General features: G+C 41.2%; 1 protein-coding gene across 8 annotated transcripts in view; it reads left to right on the top strand.

Annotated features, from left to right (window-relative positions):
- LOC135203779 (broad-complex core protein isoforms 1/2/3/4/5-like) overlaps positions 1-21,280 on the top strand; it is a 145,267-nt gene that overhangs the window by 13,436 nt on the left and 110,551 nt on the right. The gene's annotated exons all lie outside the window — the stretch shown is intronic.

Below are 21,280 nucleotides of genomic sequence, written 5' to 3'. Positions count from 1 at the left end.
AGAGGTCATGTCTTTCCTTGTAGACTTTCCAAGGGCATTTGCCCCTGGAGGAAAGATCTACTCAAACAGCCCCACTTCGAAAGGTTTCACCAAAACCTCTCCGCTCTGGGTCTGACTGCATTCAGACTATCGAAAAGTTGGCCAGAGCGAGAGGTTTTTCGAAAGCAGCTGCGAGAGCAATCTCACATGCAAGACGTGCTTCCACAAGAGCTGTTTACCAATCGAAGTGGGCTTCCTTCAGGGCATGGTGTAAAAAGGAGGGAGTTTCCTCTTCCTCGACCTCTGTGAACCAGATAGCTGATTTTCTGCTCTTTCTCAGGAATGTGCAGAAATTAGCGGTTCCTACCATCAAGGGGTATAAAAGCATGTTGTCAGCGGTTTTTAGGCACAGAGGCCTTGACCTGTCTGACAACAAGGACATTCATGACCTTTTAAAGTCTTTCGAGACTTTGAAGGTTCCTCAAATGAGACCTCCGTCATGGAACCTTGACGTGGTTCTTAAATTCCTTATGTCAAGCCCTTTCGAACCGCTTCAGGCAGCGTCTCTTCGAAACTTGACAAGGAAGGCTCTTTTCCTAACGTCTCTTGCGACGGCTAAGAGAGTTAGTGAAATTCAAGCGTTTAGCAAGTTAATGGGATTCAAAGGAGACAATGCTGTCTGCTCGTTGAACCCAACTTTCTTGGCGAAGAATGAAAATCCTTCGAACCCTTGGCCGAAGACTTTCGAGATCAAGGGTATGTCAAGTCTGGTGGGCCAAGAACCAGAGAGAGTCCTGTGCCCAGTCAGGGCTCTCAAGTTCTATGTGCATAGAACGAAAGAGGTAAGAGGTCCCTCAGGTAATCTCTGGTGCTCTGTGAAGAGACCAGAGTTACCTTTATAGAAGAATGCTGTTGCTTTCTTTCTAAGGGACGTCATTAAGGAGGCTCATTCATCTTTCCAGAAGACTGATTTGAGCCTCTTACGAGTGAAAGCGCACGAAGTTCAAGCTGTCGCTACCTCTCTTGCCTTCCAAAAGAACATGTCAATCAAGGACATCCTTGATTGCACCTTTTGGAGGAGTAACTCCGTCTTCGCCTCACATTACCTAAGGATGTGAGAACGATTTATGACGATTGTAATGCACTGGGGCCAATACGTTTCTGCGGACACAGTCTTGGGGTCCGGAAGTAGCTCTTTCCCTATCCCTTAGTTAGGATTAGGTTAGTTTGTTGTTGTGTTTTTAGGTTGTGGTGAGTCTTATGTGAAGATCTCCCATCCTTTAGTTAGTTTTAAGGGGTTTTTTGTGAATAGTTGGTCAGGTGGTGGTCAGTTGCTTCGTTGCCCTCATTTGTATGGCCTCGATGGTCTTGTCATGTTGAGGTCTCGTACCCGTTGACAGATCATCCAGAGCGCACCAGCACTACAGGTCTCCACCTGGCTGGCAACTCTGATTTAAGCAAAAGCAGCCTTAAGTGACAGTAATCACATAGTCTACTTTGCAAACAGGTGAGGAACCAAGATGTATATCATCTACTTAATTTAAGTTTCCTAAAAAATCCTATTCTGTCTGTCTTTCCCACCATCCGAAGGGTGGATTCAGCTATATATATATCTGTCAGGTAAGTGGCATGAACAAAATGTTATTGTTATTATACAATTAAGTTTGTTCATACTTACCTGGCAGATATATATAATTAAAGTGCCCGCCCTCCTCCCCTCAGGAGACAGAGGCATTAATAAAAATATGAATAAGAAAAAATGGGAATGGTTTCCTGATATCCGCCTCCCAGCGGCGGAATGGGTACTACCACCTGGCCGCCCACTGCGTGTGCCGCGAGTTTTGAAATTCTGTCGGACTTCAGAAAATACAGCTATATATATATCTGCCAGGTAAGTATGAACAAACTTAATTGTATAATAACAATAACATATTTGGGCGCAACTGAACAACCTATTGTCTTCATCATGTGAAGGGCTGTTACAAAGACTTCAAATGGAAATGGACATGCGTACTGCAACTATCATATTTATGTACACAAATAAAAAAATATACAGGCGGCCCTCGGTTAGCGGCAGGGGTTCCGTTCCTGGCCGCCGACGCCAAGCGATTTTCGACGCTGAGCGATTTTAAAGCCTACGGCCACCGCACACCTTCTTTTGAAACTCTAGCCCAGTCAAAGGCGCCGTAATCCCACAACGGCGCAATAAGTAAATTTATATTTATGCAGTATAGTACTATAGAATTTACTGTACAGTACTTTTGGGTGTCTAGAGTATGTAAAGATATACAACTACTATCCGACTTACAACCTGCTCGACATACGACCACTTGTGCTTATAACCTTACTTCAGACAGTTGACCATTGAGTTACTTGGCCCTGCACCATCTCATGAGAACTCTCATCACTCAGGCATGAGAACTCTCATCACTCAGTCAGCATCAGTTTGAGTTACCCTGCCCTATCTGCAGCATCATTTGGTATTAACTGTACTGTAGACTGAATTGCAAACCAATTTACGTAAGAATCGACTTCTGACATGCATGCAAGAACCTAACTCCATTGTAACTCAATGCCTGATTGTACGTAATATATACTATTACATAAATGATTAAAATGTATTAGTAGAAGTACATTATGGTAAAAAGATTGAAATGATGATTGTACATTATATTACAGTACTAAGTAGGCACTTTTATATAGCAAAGGTTTGATAGTATACTCTACCCAGTATGTTGGCCACTTTCTAAGGTTCAACTTACATCCATTCTGACTTACAACCAGTGGGTCGGAACCAAACTTGGTTGTAAGTAGGATGGTACCTGTAATAAAGTTTATACAGTTACAGGTAGCTGTAGTGTTCAGGTTATGATCATTAGTCTTACGAAAGTCCGATTTTATGAGAGATCAAATTACAATGGCCTAACTTTATCCATCTTCTAGTTACATAAGTTCAATAACAGCAAAAGAGAATTATGAAAGTATGGTTTTAATGTTATACTCGTTGTGTGAACGTGTACAGCCATGAACAACCGAACGAGAAACTACTTTTTTTTTTCTAAGTACAACCGAACTGGATAACATCCGTTTGGCTTGTATTTCAATCATCGTACTACAGTACAACATTACCGTAGTTGTTATAAATGGCGTTATGTATAGAATAGAACTGAGATATCTTAACCCTCTTACGCCGACTGGACGTATTTTACGTCAACATTTTTTGTCTCCTGTGTGCCGACTGGACGTATTTTATGTCGACTTACAAAAGTTTTTTTTTTAAATTCGCGGAAAAATACTTATAAGCCTACCAGCCTAAAACTTTTGAATCACGCGCCTTGGGGGATGCTGGGAGTTCACGGATCAAGGTGTTGTTTTGTTTACAATCGTTACGCAGGCGCGCAAGCGCGAATTTCTTTCTTGCCGCACTAAAAAGTATCTGTGACACATCTCTGAAATTATTTCATCACTTTGACATAATTTTTGTACCATTGTAAATTAGCCGTTATATGAAGTATTATATATGAAAATGTGCGCATTTTTATGTAGAATACAACAATAAAATACTCATGATTGTAGCTTTTATCAGTTTTGAGATATTTTCATATAAATAACGATAATTGCCAAAATTTCAACCTTTGGTTAAATTTGACTCTACCGAAATGGTCGAAAAACGCAATTGTAAGCTAAAACTCTTATATTTTAGTAATATTCAATCATTTACCTTAATTTTGCAACTAATTGGAAGTCTCTAGCACAATATTTCGATTTATGGTGAATTTATGTAAAAACTTTTTCCTTATGTCCGCGCGGTAACTCTTCCGAAAAAAATCATACATGAGATTGTGGTAATGTTTGCACCATTTTAAAATTAGCCGTTATATAAAGTTTTATATATGGAAATGTGCACAATTTCATGCACAATGCAACTAAAAACAACCCATGGTTGTAGCTTTTATCAGTTTTGAGATATTTTCATATAAATAACTATAATTGCCAAAATTTCAACCTTTGGTCAACTTTGACTCTACCGAAATGGTCAAAAAACACAATTGTAAGCTAAAACGCTTATATTCTAGTAATATTCAAGCATTTACCTTCATTTTGCAACAAATTGGAAGTCTCTAGCACAATATTTTGATTTATGAAAAAAATAACATTTTCTTTACGTCCGCGCGGTAACTCTTCCGAAAAAATCATACGTGTGATTGTGGTAATGTTTGCACCATTTTAAATTAGCCGTTCATAAAGTTTTTATATATGAAAATGTGCGCAATTTCATGTAGAATACAACAAAAAATAATTGAAGGTTTGTAGCTTTTCTCATTTTTTGAAATATTTGCATATAAATCACGATAAATAGAAAAAAAAACCACGTTCGGTCACTTTGACTCTACCGAAATGGTCGAAAAATGCAATTGTAAGCTAAAACTCTTACAGTCTAGTAATATTCAGTCATTTAACTTCATCTTGAAACAAATTCGAAGTCTCTAGCGAAAATATTTAGATTTATGGTGAATTTAAAAAAAAATCTTTCCTTCCTTCCGCGCGCAGATTCTCCGCCACAAATCTCCGAAATGCGTACGCCCCATTCTCGTAATATTTGCTCCGTTTCATATTAGGCATTTCATAGAGTTTTATATATGAAAATGTGCGCAATTTTATGTAGAATAAAATGAAAAATATTCGAAGGTTGTAGCTTTTCTTATTTCCAAAATAATTGCATATAAAAAATATATTAAAAAATTCTACATTCGGTCAAATTTAACTAGTCAGATATGGTCGAAAACTGCAATTATAAGCTAATACTCTTACAGTATAGTAATATTCAATCATTTGTCTTCATTTTGAAAGAAATTGGAAGTCTCTAGGACAATATTTAGATTTAGTGTGAATTTTTGAAAAAATATTTGTTTACGTCCGCTCATACGAATTCATGCATTATTTTGTGATAATATTTTCTCTGTGTTGCTTTTATTATTTTACAATGTGTTATATACCAAAATGATTGCAATTTAGTGTACATTACAACGAAAAAAAAGGAACTTGTTACCTTTAATCGTTTTGCGCACAGCGCGATTTGAATAAAATTATATATGAAATTTCGTTTTTGCGCTATCATATATCGCATTATTTATATATGATAATGATAATTTTTTTCATTTCTGATGGTTGCATACTAAACTTCAGCCAATGGCAAAAAAAGGAGCCAAAAATGAACTCTTAATCTTGAAAACTTAGCGCGTTGTGATTTTTTGAAAAAAATATATTTTCCTCTTCCGCGCTCGCTCTGAAACACCTCCGGCACACGGGAGACAATTTTTTTTCACCTCTTCGGCGTAAGAGGGTTAATGTAATAACTTTATTTGCTATAGATCAGAGATCAATATAGATTAAAGATCAATCAGGAAATATATTGTTAGATTTCAACCTAGTTATAACTGAAGCTGAGAAAACTGTTCAAGCTGCTAATGACTGTTGTCGTACATCGGCAACAAGGATAAAGCTGCAGTAAACGTATGCCATCAAGCACAACCGTAGATAAAATTGGGATAAAATAATTTTAATCAAAACTACTGTGCTTGAAAGAACACATTTTACTGTTGGTTTCACGCCGATATAAGATAAATAACGTAAAGTTCGTATTACGATGATATAAAGGATTATTGCGAACGGAATCACGTAATTTTTTACGCAATAAACATGCCGCCAACGTAATATGTTAATGAGAAAAAAAAAAGTAGTTCACATTCACAACGAGACATATTCAATAAATATTTCCAACCTAAAATAAAAACACGCTGTATAAGGAAAAATAACTTTGTCTCATATAAGTCAAGTATCTAGATATTCGTTTATGCTAACTAGAAGCAAGAGCATTCGCTCAGAATTGCGTTATGGTGAAACAAACTTATTCATCAGTTGATTTCAAACCACAACATTGGCCGCTCCGTGGAATACGGGCTTAAATTTGCCGTAGTATTTTAAAATACAATAATATGAGAATACATACAATATTCTTGGATACAGTGAAATAATGTATAACTTTTTTAAAGGTTTATGGAAGAGATGCATAATTAATAAAATAACACAATGCATTTTTCGGAACTGGCGGACAAGAACGAACATGAAAAAACATCCCTTGACAACGTGGAGTGTAGTTACAAAGGCTGCCTTAATTTGTATCTTATTTCTGTACAAAAATGAAAATACCTTTACGTAATATATTTTCATACACATTTTAAACATAAAAGCATAAACATTTAAAAAATCGACACATCGATCACTAAATTTGCACTCTTTTTAACTATATTTTCGGAAGAGCGGCAGACGGCGGCATACAAGAACGAACTTGAAAAAACATCGTAGTCGATAACTTGAAGGGCAGTGTCAAAAGCTGCCTTTTTATCATATTTCTGCACAGAAATAAAAATACCCTATTTGTAATACATTTTCATACACATTTTGAACATAAAAGCATAAACATTTATAAAATTGACACATTGATCGCTAATTTGCACTTTTTTTAAATCTATATTTTCGGAAGAGCGGCAGGTGGCGGCTCACAAGAAAGAACATGAAAAAACATCGTATTTGATAACGTGAAGGGCAGTTTCAAAAGCTGCCTTTGTATCATATTTCTGTGCAGAAATAAAAATGCCTTTCACGTAATACATTTTCGTACACATTTTAAACAAAAGCCTGAACATTTGTAAATCGACGCATCCATAGTTAAATTTGCACTTATGTAACTCGATATTTTCGGCATAGAACAGCGTCAGAGCCATATATTTTACCCTAATACCTACGTAATAACTCTCCATAAAATTTAATATAATTTGCATAACCTTTATGGTCTGAACAGCATTTCTACAAATGTATGAACTCTTTAGACAACGGCGCTAGCAGCGCTGTTAACTGAAAATTGTGCCGTAAAGATACCTTTAAAATGCCTTATTTTTTTAATGAATATTTTTGACGACCGCCGTAAAACCGATTCGCCGTTGAGTGATTGCGCCGTTAACCGCGGGCCGCTTGTACCCTGTAATACATTTTTCATACACATTTTAGACAAATGCATGTAAACTTATAACAAAAAGCTGAAGTTTCATTAACAAAATCAGTTATAATTAGCTCCCAAATTGATAAAATATAACCATGTGAAGTCTTTGTAAATGCATTTTTTGGAACAGTGGTGGACAAGAACAAACATGAAAAAACATCCTCTGATACCGTGGAGGGCAGTTACAAAAGCCGCCTTAATTTCTATCATATATCTGTACAAAAATAAAAATACCCTATACGTAATATATTTTCATTCACATTTTAAACATAAAAGTATGAACATTTATAAAATCAACACATCAATTGCTGAATTTGCCCATTTTTTAACTCAATATTTTCAGAAGAGCGACAGCCAGCGGCTTACAAGAATGAACATGAAAAACATCCTATTTGATAATGTGAAGGGCAGTTTCAAAAGCTGCCTTTGTATCATATTTCTGTGCAAAAATAAAAATACCCTGTACGTAATATATTTTCATACACATTTAAAACATAAAAGCATAAACATTTATAAAATTGACACATTGATCGCTAAATTTACACTTTTTTTAACTACACTATTTTCGGAAGAGCGGCAGGCGGCGCCTTACAAGAACGAACATGAAAAAACATCCTATTTGATAATGTGAAGGGTAGTTTCAAAAGCTGCCTTTGTATCATATTTCTGTGCAGAAATAAAAATCCCCTATACGTAGTATATTTTCATACACATTTTAAACATGAAAGCATGAACATTTATAAAATTGACACATGGATTGCTTGCTAAATTTGCATTTTTTTTTAACTATATTTTCGGAAGAGCAGCAGGCGGCGGCTTAGAAGCTCTATTTTTTCGAAAGAGCGGCAGGCGGCGGCTTAGAAGAATGAACATGAAAAAACATCCTATTTGATAATGTGAAGGGCAGTTTCAAAAGTTCCCTTTGTATCATATTTCTGTGCAGAAATAAAAATACCCTATACATAATACCTTTTCATACACAATCTAAATATGAAAGCTTGAACATATGTAAATCGACACATCCATAGCTAAATTTGCACTTATTGAACTCTATATTTTTGGCATAGAACAGCATCAGAGGTATATATTTTACCCTAATACCTATGTAATAACTCTGAATAAAATTGTTTAATATCATTTGCATAACCTTTATGGTCTGAACGGTATTTCTACAAACGTATCTACTTGTTAGACATAACGGCGCTAGCAGCCCTGTTAACCGAAAATTGTGCCGTAAAAATACCTTGAAATACATAATTTTTTTAATAAATATTTTTTATGACAGAATTTTCTTAATAAATATTTTTTATGACAGAATTTTTTAATAAATATTTTTTATGACAACTGTAGAACCAATTCGCTGCTAAGCGATTGTGCTGTTAACCGCTGGCCGCCTGTACTACAATAAAATTTAACTTCAAAATAGCACTGTAACCAGCATTATACTGTGAAAAATTAATTTCCTGTAAGGAGCAAACAAAAAATATTGCTAAGCTTGTAAACGATACGGGAATACTGATTTGCTGCTACAGATGAGTTTAGAGACCTCTCCCACTCCCAAATCTCAAAAAGTTAATGATGATAAAGTATGAATTTAAATATTTCAGACGTGGGAAGTTATGTTAGTAGAACAGCCTTTGAAAATGTGTAATGTAAGGTAACATGAATTTTAATGATGCACATATGAGGAGATGATGACTTGATATTAAACATTTTTGAGTTGATTGGTATGTGGAAATTCGTTAGGTGTCTTGCGAGAGAAATTAAAAATGCTTTACACCAAAAGGAATTTTTGGAGTGTTAAAATATGCCAATTTATATCTTTATGTGAAACTTACAAATTGGGGACTTTATGTAGGCATACGTCTTTTAACATGAAAGAATGAAATTGGAAATCTTTCCATTTGAAAAGGTAGGAAGAAGGTGGCTTGATGTGTACAGAAGAGAATTGAGTTGAAAGCTCGGGATATTGACTTCAGATCATCTGACAATAAGAAATTATTTGAATAATATAAATTATAACTTAGAATTCGGGCTTAAAAAAAAAAAAAAGGTAAACAGTAAACTAAGTCTTGATTTGATTTGATTTGACTTTTAATGGGCATCACTGCTCCTGTAGCGTTGTTGCTGTGACATGGGATAAGAGAAGTGAATCCGCTAAATTTATCATTGAAATGAATTGGCCAATTCTCTCTATTTTATATGGAAAGAGGCTTGAAATAATGTAAACAATAACAAACCAGAATTTGAATAATAAGTATAGGATTTGGGGACATTCAAAGAGCAGAAAAAAATTAAATTGAATAATGAAAACGAACGAAACTTAGATCAATACATTTGATTTACTGTTAAAATCTGATAGTTAATGTTGGCTGAATTTTTGACACAGCATTTAATGTTTTAACTATTAATGTTGACCAACATTCTGTGCTGGAAGAGAAAGGATTATGTGGGTTATCATTGTTACAGTATATAAAGGTAAGATAATTAGAGGCGATGCCAGGGAAGGTATAGTTTTAAAAGATCAGTGACAGTAGGAACATCAGGGGGGAAACAAATTTTTTTAACGAAGTGAAGCCAGTGTGAGAATAAGTAGATAGACGAGTGATTGACTTGATGTAAAAGCATTCCTGGTATAAGAGTGTTCTGTGTTTCTGTGACTTGCGTTTCTTTATGAATGGAGTGATGTGAGCTATCAGAGAAAAGGCTGGAGATATAGATAGTGTGACATAAATTGTTTTGAAATACTTTTATTTATGAGTTGTAAATCACTGAAATCGACATGTAGTAAGTAACTCTGGGGTTGGACTTTGTAAGATGCATCAGAGCATCATTGGTGATTTGGAAAGGGGTAAAATAATTGAAATCCGATATTTGAAAAGGATCAAACCATTTCATTTGAAGGTAGCAGCAGAATACTAGTCTGTGTGGAAAGTTATAGCAGTGTTTGAGTTTATGTTGCACATTGAATATTCTGAGAGTATGGTATACAAAAAAATCGTATTTAATCAAAATAAAGTGCAGTAGTACCTCGAGATACGAAATTAATCCGTTCCGAGGCGCCTTTCGTATCATGAGGTTTTCGTATCTTGGACCACATTTTACATGTAAAATGGCTAATCCGTTCCAAGCCCTCCAAAAACACCCCAGTAAATTTCATAATAAAGCTAAATTGACCTATAAACAATGAAATACTTCAACAATTTGGACCATTCAATACCTAAATTAATAAAAAAAAAAAATGCTAAATAACCTGTAAATAAAGTGTATATTAGTGTACATGGTAACAAGAAATATACTGTACGTAAAATGTGGAAGCTTACCTTTCGAGTGAGGCTATCTCCAAAAGTGGTGGCAGAGGAGGAGGAGGACAAACGGCAGATAACGTACGTACGTATGTACACTTAACTATACGAAAACACATAAAAAATTTAAGGAAAACTATAAATCTAAAATTTACTAAACACATTAACAAAACTGTAACACTTAACTTTACAAAAAACTAAAAATAAAATTTTTATTTTTTTTTATTTTTAACTTTTTTTTTTTATGAGGCTTTTTTTTTCAACGTTCTGTTTATCACTTGGTTCTTCCTTTTTGCTTTCAACTTTGTTTTTTATCATTTGGTTCTTCCTTTTTGCTTACTCCTGCTAATGCAGAAGGCCTCTTTAAAAAATAACGATCCAAGGAAGATTGCTTCTGACTACTTTTCACAATGTTCCTGAAACGACTCGGGCAAACGTCATCGAACTGCGCAAGCATACAACCTGTGTGAGCCTTTTCGGGTGTCTTTTTTTTCGATAAACGATTGCACTTTATGAAAAGCTGCTAGAACATCCTTAATTTCTGCCGTTGTCATAGGGTCCTCCTCCTCTTCCTCGCCGCTGCAAGAGAACTCCTCTTGAACGACGTTATGTTGCATGGCCTCCAACTCCTTCAGGTCATCCGTCGTAAGCTCCTTTTGGTGCTCCTCGAGGAGGTCGTTGATGTCGTCCTCGTCGACGACCAGCCCCATAGACTTGCCGAGTGCAACGATCTCGTCAAGATCTGGTTGGGAAACAGTTTCTGGATCGCCAACTGTTTCGGACTCTGCAGCACCAGCTTCGCCCACGTCGAATCCCTCGAAGTCTCGGGTGGATACAGCATCAGGCCAGAGTTTCCTCCACGAGGAATTCAAGGTTCGCCTCGAAACCTCCTGCCAAGCTTGGTCGATGAGTCGGATACAAATGATGATGTCAAAATGCTCCTTCCAAAATTGACGCAAAGTGAGGTTTGTGGTATCGGTGATGTCGAAACATGTCTTGAAAAGATGTTTCGTGTACAGTTTCTTGAAGTTTGCTATCACTTGCTGGTCCATGGGGTGGATGAGAGGGGTGGTGTTGGGCAGAAGAAAAAGAATCTTAACGAAGGAATACTCCGCTATGATATCTTCCTGGAGGCCAGGAGGGTGGGGAGGGGCATTGTCTAACACCAGCAGACATTTCAGGGGGAGGCGCTTCTCTTCCAAAAATTTCTTGACTGTCGGGCCGAAACACATTTACCCACTCGGTGAACAAAAGCCTCGTTACCCAGGCTTTTGCATTAGCCCTCCACATCACTGGAAGCTTCTTCCTTCAGCACTTTTTGTGGGCCTTGAAGGCTCAAGGAGTCTCGGAATGATAACAGTAGGGGGGCTTCACCTTGGAATCCCCACTGGCGTTGGAACAAAGGGCAAGGGTAAGCCTGTCTTTCATAGGCTTATGCCCGGGTAGCTTCTTCTCTTCCTCCGTGATGTACGTCCGACGAGGCATTTTTTTCCAAAAAAGGCCAGTCTCATCACAGTTGAGAAAACCTGCTGAGAACTGTAGCCTTCCTTGGTCATTATCTCGTCGAAAGTTTTCTTAAATGCTTCGGCCGCTTTCGTGTCCGAGCTGGCAGCCTCCCCATGACGCACCACCGAATGGATGCCAGTCTGTTTACAGAATTTGTCGAACCAGCCATGTGAAGCCTTGAACTCTGGGGTTGGTGTTGAAGTCCCTTCCCCTCCGTCGTCTTCCGCCTGCATGATCAAATCGCCAAAAATAGTGCTGCCTTGTGGCCGATTGCTGTCTCCGTTACCGTATCGCCAGCGATTTCTTTCGTCTTTTTATCCAGACGAGGAGCAGCCGTTCTATCTCGTCGTGCACGTGGATCCTCTTGCTGGACAAAATAGTGATGCCCTTCGACGGTGTAGTTGCTTTGATGGCATCCTTCTGTTTAAGGATGGTGCCTATTGTCGACGGATTACGGCCGTATTCCTTTGCGATCACACTCCATCGCATACCAGCTTCGTACTTCTTGATGATCTCCATCTTTGTCTCCAAAAGAGAGCATGCGCTTCTTTCCGTGAATTTCAACTTTCTTGGGACCCATGACTATGTTATCTTGTACGTAATTTACATATAAGTTACACAATAAAGTTTTTGCACAACACAATAATAGTACTGCAACGAAATCACTAACGAATTTACGTTACTAAACGAAATCGTTGGACCAAACAAATGCCGTGTGCTGCAATAAAGATGTTGGTACGAAGAGGCCGAGATAGGTACGCCACCACGTACGTATAAGATGCATGATGGGAGGGATGCTGTCCAATAGAAGAGAAGGATCTCATGGTGTGACTAGCATCAGGAACCAATTGGGAGAGCAGGAGGATGGTGGCGAGTCTACTAGTACTAAGATGGCGGCGCGCGGCGCGAGTTTCAAAATTGTTATCTGGGCGAATCTCGGACTTTCAGGAACCTATCGTATCTTGAAAACTTTTTGTATGTAGAGCCGTTAAATTTTTCGCATTGGCTTTCGTATCTCGAGTTTTTCGTAAGTTGAGCCTTTCGTATCTCGAGGTACCACTGTATAGGACAAGGTAAAAATATGAGGTATTTTTAAAAGAGCATTTTGAATAACCATCCTTTTAGAACATATCTGAATGTGAGAATGCTCATCTGATTGAAATGAGGATGTGGATCAAACTTATTTTGGTAAAGAGAGTAATTTGAGTGCTTTCATATTAGAGTTGAGTTGAATGTTAAAGCCCTAAGTAATAGAACAAATTTGCTTAGAGGAGTAGTCATGCTTTATGAAAGAGTTTTATCTTTCTAAAATTTAAAAAATTTGTGACAATTTAAATTGAGACACTTCAAGAAAAGGCGTGGAAGTTGTGCTTAGAGACAACATTCATGGCAGACAAGGCTGGTGATCCTCTGGTGTTAATAGTCTGATTGGGGTGAACACCATCGATACCAAATGAGTCATTTAATTACAGAAAGTTGCCATCTCTCCTTTCTTTCATAAGAATGTCCATCCCTCATCCTTCATAATTATTGAGGCATTTGCTAAGGGCACACCCCCATGAGTGAGGTGTCTTGTACAAAAAATTTATGGAGTGGTCCTAGTTACAGCCTTTGCGTGGCTGCAGCTATGACTTCGGGGTGGTAGTTACAACCCTACTAAAGGCATCTACGTACAGTGAGCTCTGCCTGTTCAGAAGGTAACTGCTTCAAGCACAACTTTAGGGATGGGTTTTATCCTGTTTCCACAATCATGAAAGAAGGTATTACTGGTGATAATAACTTTTGTCCAGTGGGCATGTTAGGTATGTCTTCCAGTTTTGGAAAAAAATACATACAAAACCTTGAATATACTGTAGAAATTGCCCATAATATTAGCTTTGAGTACCAGGCCTCATGGGCCACCAAGTGTTGCTCTGATTGCTTAATGGCAAAGGGGAAGCACTGGATAATCCTTAGCTGCATGCAGTTTGCTGAAGAAGGATCCTATAAAGACCCACCACCACTGAAAATGTATCAACAACATTACTTTCCCAATGCAACAGAGAATGAGAGAGAGCAGTAGGCAGACCAGTGGGTAATGTCAATGGTATAGGAAGTGGTTGGATGGCAGAAAGCATTGGCTGATGGGCCATCATGCCCAAGCATGGTTGTAATGTCCCATCTCAGGTAGAGAGGCAAAGTTTCCCTTAGGCTAGTGAAGGAATAACCACAGCTTGGAGTGGCAGATGAGAGAGAGAGAGAGAGTAGTACACAAATGTGAATTTCTGACCTTTGAGTGACTGTGCAGGAGCGGTGATATTTTAGTCTATAAAGCTTGAGGCTTGTGAACTTGTTCCAAAACAAGATATAACTGATTTTGATTGAGAGCAAAACTAGGATGGCTGAATAAGTGAGTTGCTTTGTGACAAAAATGTTAACCCTCTTACGCCAAAGCCCTAAAAAACCAAACGTCTCCCGTATGCCGAGGCGGGTTTAGAGTGAGTGCGGAGGCAGAAAAAAATAATTTTGTTCATGAAACTTACCTGTCAGATATATATATAGCTGTATTTTTCCGAATCCGACAGAAATTTAAACACTTACGACACACGCAGTGGGAGTCAGGTGTTAGTACCCATTCCCGCCGCTGGGAGGCGGGTATCAGGAATCATTCCCATTTTCTATTCATAATTTTTCTGTCGCCGGTGCTGGAAACACCTGTTTTTGCAGCACCTCCGTCCAGATTTTGGAAACTTACTAGCTACTTGAGTATCCCTTTTGGTTTTTCTTTGGTATCTGAATTGGATCGGTGGCTTGGCACACGTTGACTTTGGTTTGATTTGAATTTGGTATTGATTTTTCTTTGATCAAGATGTCAGGGTCTAGTTCTGCTAGCGCTAGATTTTGTTCCATGTCTGAATGTAGAGTAGGCTACTGAAAGCTTCAGTAGACCCACATTCTGTTTTTGTAAAGTTTGCAGGGGAATGGATGTACGTTTGAAAGTCGTTGTTGTAAGGAGTGTGAAAGACTAACAGAGTCGGAATGGAAGGCGTATGAAACCTATCTTAAGAAACTTGAGCGAGATAGGTTAAGGAGGTCTTCCTCCAGGAGTGTTTCAGGTAGGCAAGATTTAAATTATTCTCCTGCTAACCCTCCTTCTGTAGATTATGCTCCTACCCCTGTAGTGTTGCCTCCGGCCCCTGAGACAGTGTCGGTAGAAGGTAATACATTATCGCTATTCTTGAATCGATTCGTAACTTAGAATCAAAAGTGTTAGCTCTGGAGAGCAAAAGTGAAGAGAAGTGCAGTGAAAGTGCCCCTTGTGTAGTGGAGGGTGCGTCAGATCGCCTCATTCCGCCTCTAGACCTAGACCTCTGCTTGACTCCCAGATTACGGGGAGAGAGCATGTCGAAAGTCGAAGGAGGGTTACGAGGAACCCCACCGATCTGGCGTGCCTTCGGCAGCTTCTGACGAACATACCCAGACTGCCAAGGAGCGTGCGCGTGCACGTCTTCTCAAGGAGTGCTTTTCTTCTTCTGAAGCTTCCTCCCCGCGCAAGGGGGTGGAGCTCTCATACCGCATCACGTCCGCTGAAAAGGACGGCTCGCGTTCGGGACGCTTCACGTCCAAGTTGTTCTCCGGAACTTTGCCTCGTCGCCTGATAGTGCGTTTTGCTGCTTTTCCTCCGCAGAAGAAGCGTAAGGACGTTATTCGGATGCGGAATCTTCCCTAGATGTTTTCTTTCGAGCGCCGCCCAGTCGCTCTAAGGTGGGCGTGAAGCGGCGGTTCCTGGGAGTAGCAAGAAGGCGTCCAGCCCCTCGCCACTCTCCTGCTCACAGGATCAGCCCCTCCCAGAAAAGGAGGCTTCACCTACAAGCAAGATTCTTCAGTCTCTTACAGCAGCAACTTCGAGATGTTTTTCCTTCAAGAGAGACTGTTCCACGTCGCCGTAAGAAGGATGACAATCTTCCTGTGAAGAGGTCGAGGCGTTCTCCCTCTCCCTCTCCTCGCTCGTCTCGCTCTCCGTTTGAGTCTCCCTCTAGAGTTCGTTCTGCCTCCCCAGCAACTTTCTAGAGGAGGCGAGAAAACTTAGTTCTCGCTCTCGTGAAGCGGTTGTTTCCGCTGCTACAAAACTTGTGGATAAGAAGCGAGTTTCTTTAGATGCCGAGCGCGCTTCTGTGAAAGTCAAACGCGCTTTAGTGGACGCCGAACGTGACTCGGTGCAAGTTTCGCGAGCGCCAGTGGACGCTCAGAGAGTTTTAGTGGACGCTCGGCGTGCACCAGTGGACGCTCGGCGCGCATCAGTAGACGCTCGGCGCGCACCAGTGGGACGCTCAGCGCGCACAAGTGGACGCCAGGTGTACACCTGCGGCGTTTGAGCGCGCTTCTGTCGGCGCCACTTAGATTGGCTTCGTGACGCCAAACGCGCGCCTACGGACGTCAGTTTTCCACTTCCGCAAGCACAAGCGGAGGCGGGAAACTCTTCCTGTTCGCCGTTCTTTCTCTTTGAGAAAGCTCGGGACTCTTCTTTACTTCCTCCGACTTCTCCAGTGTCTGAAGAGGAAGTTAGTGACGCTTTCGTCGAAGTGGACGAAGAACAGCAGTTGGCTCCAGTTTCGACGGACTACAAGGTTTTGACTCGTTTACTTCAGTCAGTCTTTGCAGACACTTTCCAACCTGAAGCTCCACGTACTCCTCCCTCTCAGTTTTCGTCTTCCAAAGCTGCTAAGATCTCGGGCTTTGTGAGAATGAAGAAGTCGCTTTCTACGAACAGCAAGCCTTTTTAGAAAGGTCCATGATTGGATGGAAAAGAGGAAAGCTTCGGGCAAGACCTCTTTCGCTTTACCACCTTCAAGACTCGGTGGCAAAGCTGGTATGTGGTATGAGACGGGAGAAAAACAAAAGTCGGAGTCAAGCTTCCAGCCTCAGCTCAAGGAGACTTTGGTAGCATTGTAGATGCCACCAGAAGATCTTTTTTGTCTTCCTCGAAGGCTCGTGGACACATAGCGAGTTAGACTTTCACCTTAAAGGCCTCTTCAGGACACTAGAGGTCTTTAATTTTCTTGACTGGTGGCCTGGGCGGAGTATTGGATGCCAAGGCCAGGAGTTCTGATTCCATCAGTCTGGGGGAGCTGCTCCAGTGTATTGTCTTGCATGGACAAGGCCGTCAGGGATGGTTCTGAGGAATTGGCTGCTCATTTCAGCACGGGACTGCTTAAGAAAAGAGCACTTTTTTGCAATTTTACTGCAAAGTCGGTCTCACCAGCGCAAAAAGCGGATCTTCTTTTCGCTCCTTTCTCAGAACATCTCTTCCCCCAGTCTATGGTAAAGGACATAGCTGCTAGTCTCCAGGAGAAAGCAACTCAAGACCTTCTGGCACAGTCTTCTAGGAAGCCTGCTACTTCTTCGTCTTCTGGGTCCTCTGCTTTGAAGAAGTCGAAGCCCTTTCGATCCGCTTCTTCCTCGAAGCCAGCCCCTCGAGGAAGAGGCTCTTTCAGAGGCAAGACTCCCGCTCCTTCCAAGAGCAAGAAGTGAGAGGGAAGTCCTTCAGACACCGGTAGGAGCCAGGCTTCTACATTTCGCGAAAGCTTGGGAAGAGAGAGGTGCCGACGCTTGGTCTCTGGACATCGTCAAGAAGGGGTACAGAATTCCTTTCCTGATGTTACCCCCGCTGTCTTCGACACCAAAGGATTTGTCTCCGTCGTATCAGGGAGAAAAGCAGAAAGTGCTTCACGATCTACTAGATCAAATGATCGAGAAGCAGGCAGTGGAACAGGTCTTCGACCGGAGTTCTCCGGGGTTTTACAACCGTCTGTTCCTAGTGCCGAAGCAGTCAGGGGGTGGCGCCCCGTTCTGGATGTCAGCAGTCTAAATCGCTTCGTTACCAAGCAGAAGTTCAAGATGGGAGACACCTCAATCCGTGCTTGCAGCTTTAAGACCGGGGGATTGGATGGTCTCGTTAGACCTTCAGGACGCATACTTTCACGTCCCCATCCATCCCCGATCAAGGAAATACCTGCGGTTGTCCTGAAAGGGAAGATTTTCCAATTCAGGGCACTCTGCTTCGGTCTCAGCACGGCGCCGATGGTGTTCACCGTTCTTATGAAGAACGTTGCGAGGTGCCTCCATCTTGCGGAAATAAGGATCTCTCTCTACCTAGACGACTGGCTTATTCGAGCCTCATCGCAAGACAGGTGTCTGAAGGACCTTCACACGACTCTGTCGTTAGCGAAGTCCCTGGGACTTCTGGTGAATCTCGAGAAGTCGCATCTGACTCCTTCTCAATCCTTAGTCTATCTGGGGATTCAGATGGAACTCAGTGGCTTTTCGGGCTTTTCCGTCCCAGGGGCGACAACTTCAATGCCTGGACAAAGTGTCGGCCTTTTCTAGGGAAGGAAACATGCTCGGTGAGGGAATGGATGAGTCTGCTGGGGGACCATTTCCTCACTGGAGAAGTTTGTTTCTCTGGGAAGGTTGCACCTCCGACCACTTCAGTTCTTCCTCTCAAGCAATTGGTCACGCAAACAGGATCTAGAAGAGGTCTTGTTTTTGACGGAAGAAGTGAAAAAGCACCTCAAATGGTGGTTGGATCCAAAGAAGCTTGCGGAAGGACTTTCGCTCAAGCTTCGGAACCCCGACCTAGTGTTGTTCTCCGACGCGTCCTCCACGGGTTGGGGAGCAACACTGGGAGGGAGAGAAGTGTCAGGCACCTGGAGAGGGGAACAGGTGTCCTGGCACATCAACCTAAAAGAACTCTCAGCGGTTTACCTCGCTCTAAGGTTCTTCGAGGAGAAGTCTCCAGCAAAGTGGTTCAGATAAACTCGGACAACACCACAGCCTTGGCATACCTCAGGAAACAGGGGGGAACTCACTCTCATTCTCTGTTCGTCATCGCGAGGAATATCCTGATTTGGGCGAAGTCGCAAAAACGTCACGATTCTGACAAGGTTTGTGTCAGGCGTGGGGAAACGTGCGAGCGGACCTTCTCAGTCGGCAAGGACAGCTTCTGCCGACGGAATGGACCCTTCATCAGGAAGTATGCCAGGCGCTATGGAAGCTGTGGGGACGTCCTCATGTATTGCTCCCCAGTTCTGGACCCGGGAGCAGTGGCAGTAGACGCCCTACTGTGGAATTGGTCGGGACTAGACATTTACGCTTTTCCCCCATTCAAAATCCTCGGGGAAAGTAATGAGGAAGTTCGCTGCATCAGAAGGAGCGAGAATGACCCTCATCGCCCCCTTCTGGCCAGCGGCCGACTGGTTTCACGAGGTGATGTCCTTCCTAGTAGACTTTCCGAGGACTCTGCCGCCCCTAAGGAAAGATCTACTCAGACAGCCCCACTTCGAGAGGTACACAAAAAACCTCCCCGCTCTGAGTCTGACTGCGTTCAGACTATCAAGAAGTTGGCCAGAGCGAGGGGTTTTTCAAGACCTGTGGCAACGGCGATTGCACCGCAAGGAGGCCCTCCTCAATCGCAGTTTACCAATCAAAGTGGGCTGTCTTAGAAGTTGGTGCAGAAGGAAGGGCATTTCCTCCACCTCAACCTCTGTGAGCCAGATAGCAGATTTCCTTCTTCACCTTAGGAAAGAAGCGAAACTAGCCGTTCCCACGATTAAAGGCTACAGAAGCGTGCTTTCCTGTGGTCTTCAGACATAGAGGCTCGACTTAGCGAATGATAGAGACATTCATGATCTCATTAGATCATTTGAGACTGTGAAAGTTCTCCAACCTAAAGTACCATCGTGGAACTTAGACGTGGTACTGAAGTTTCTCATGTTCGAGTCAATTTGAACCGCTCCATTAGCCTCGCTTAGGAATCTTACTAAGAAGACCATTTTCCTAACCGCTCTGGCTGACGGCGAAGAGGGTTAGCGAAATTCAGTCATAAGCAAGCATATTGGGTTCAAGGATCATAGTCAGAGTTTTGTTCCTTAAGTCCTACGTTTCTTAGGCAAAGAACGAGGGAAAGAACCCTTCCAACCCCTTGGCCGAGAACGTTCGAGATCAAGGGGTTGTCGGAGCTAGTGGGACCTGAAGCTGAGAGAGTCCTGTGTCCTGTCAGGGCTCTCAAGTTTTATTTGCAGAGAACCAGAGCATGCAGAGGTTCTTCGGAGAACTTGTGGTGCTCTGTGAAAAAACCAGATCTTCCGATGTCGAAGAATGCACTGGCGTTCTTCTTAAGAAGTACGGTTAAGGAAGCCATGAAAAGTGTAGTGAAAGTGACATGGAGCTTCTGAAAGTGAAAGCCCACGAGTTGAGGGCTATTGCTACTTCGGTGGCTTTTCACAAAAATATGGCAATCAAAGACATTTTGGGCGCCACTATTGGCGAAGCAATTCGGTGTTTCGCTTCACACTACCTGCGGGAGGTGAAAGCAACTACGAAAAATTGTTACCTCGCTCGGACCATACGTCGCTGCAGGACACTGTTTTGGGGGCAGGAGGTAGCGCTCATCCTATCCTTTAATGGTTTAGGGGAGTTTTTAACTTGTGTTATGGTTGTGGGTTGACCGCCTGCGGCGGATCTCCCGTTCCATTAGCTTAGTCTATGTGGGATACTTTTTGGTAGGCTACGCCAGGTGGTTTGGTTTTTACTTCGTTGCCCTCATTTGTATGGTCAATGGTCTAGTCACGTCGTGGGTCTCGCCCCTGTTGACAGATCATCTGGAGTGCACCAGCTATATAGGTCTCTACCTCGCTGGCAACTCTAGTAGCACAAGCAGACTTTACGCGGCAGTAACCACGAAGTCAGCTATGCTAACAGGTACGGAATCAAGATATCAATTATCTGCATATATATGTTTCCTAAAATCTTCTATTCTGTCTACTCCCACCACCAAAGGTGGGATTCAGCTATATATATACTGACAGGTAAGTTTCATGAACAAAATGATATTGTAATGATACAATTAAGTTTGTTCATACTTACCTGGCAGATATATAATCAAGTACCCACCCACCTCCCCTCAGGAGACATGGAAATAAAAAAATATGAATAGAAAATGGGAATGATTCCTGATACCCGCCTCCCAGCGGCGGGAATGGGTATACTAACCACCTGACTCCCACTGCGTGTGTCGTAAGTGTTTAAATTTCTGTCGGATTCGGAAAAATACAGCTATATATATATCTGCCAGGTAAGTATGAACAAACTTAATTGTATCATTACAATATCATTTTTTCAAAAAATCACTGCGAGCTTAGTTTTCAAGATTAAGAGTTCATTTTTGGCTCCTTTTTTTTTTGACATTGCCTGAAGTTTAGTATGCAACCATCAGAAATGAAAAAAATATCATTATCATATATAAATAATGCGATATATGGTAGCAACAAAAAAAAATTAAGGACCATAATTGTATTTAAATCAAGCCTGTGCGAAAAAATGGTTAAAGCTAACGAGTTAATTTTTTTATCATTGTATTGTACACTAAGTTGCAATTCACCATAAATTAAAT

Source organism: Macrobrachium nipponense, chromosome 36 (genome assembly GCF_015104395.2).
Source record: "Macrobrachium nipponense isolate FS-2020 chromosome 36, ASM1510439v2, whole genome shotgun sequence".
Classification (NCBI taxonomy): domain Eukaryota; kingdom Metazoa; phylum Arthropoda; class Malacostraca; order Decapoda; family Palaemonidae; genus Macrobrachium; species Macrobrachium nipponense.
Note: the sequence above shows the minus strand (reverse complement) of the source record. Positions and strands in the feature narration are given on the sequence as shown.